Below are 360 nucleotides of genomic sequence, written 5' to 3'. Positions count from 1 at the left end.
CCACACTCAAGGGGCCAAAGAGCCGCATGTGCACATTGTATGCGGGAAATGTATTAATACATTCTACCAGTGTAGTAGAGTGCGGGACACATATTAGTACGTTTTTTATTTTTATTTTTTTTTAATTTTTAATTTTTAATTACAAAGAGTATTACATATGTGTCCATTTTTCCCCTCCCCCTAGACAGTCCCCTAGCCTCCCCTATCCCCCAGTGTCTTATGTCCATTGGTTATGCTTATATGCATGCATGCAGGTCCTTTGGTTGATCTCTTACCCCCCTACCTCCCGCCCCCCAACCCTCTCCGGCCTTCCCACTGCAGTTTGACAATCTGTTTGAGGCAGATCTGCCTCTGTATATA

The 360-nt window shown here is 43.9% G+C and overlaps 1 protein-coding gene across 1 annotated transcript in view; it reads right to left on the bottom strand.

Moving 5' to 3' along the window:
- The window catches only part of ART1 (ADP-ribosyltransferase 1), a 9,496-nt gene that overhangs the window by 6,845 nt on the left and 2,291 nt on the right, over positions 1-360 (bottom strand). The gene's annotated exons all lie outside the window — the stretch shown is intronic.

Source organism: Myotis davidii, unplaced genomic scaffold (genome assembly GCF_000327345.1).
Source record: "Myotis davidii unplaced genomic scaffold, ASM32734v1 scaffold1377, whole genome shotgun sequence".
Lineage (NCBI taxonomy): Eukaryota > Metazoa > Chordata > Mammalia > Chiroptera > Vespertilionidae > Myotis > Myotis davidii.
Note: the sequence above shows the minus strand (reverse complement) of the source record. Positions and strands in the feature narration are given on the sequence as shown.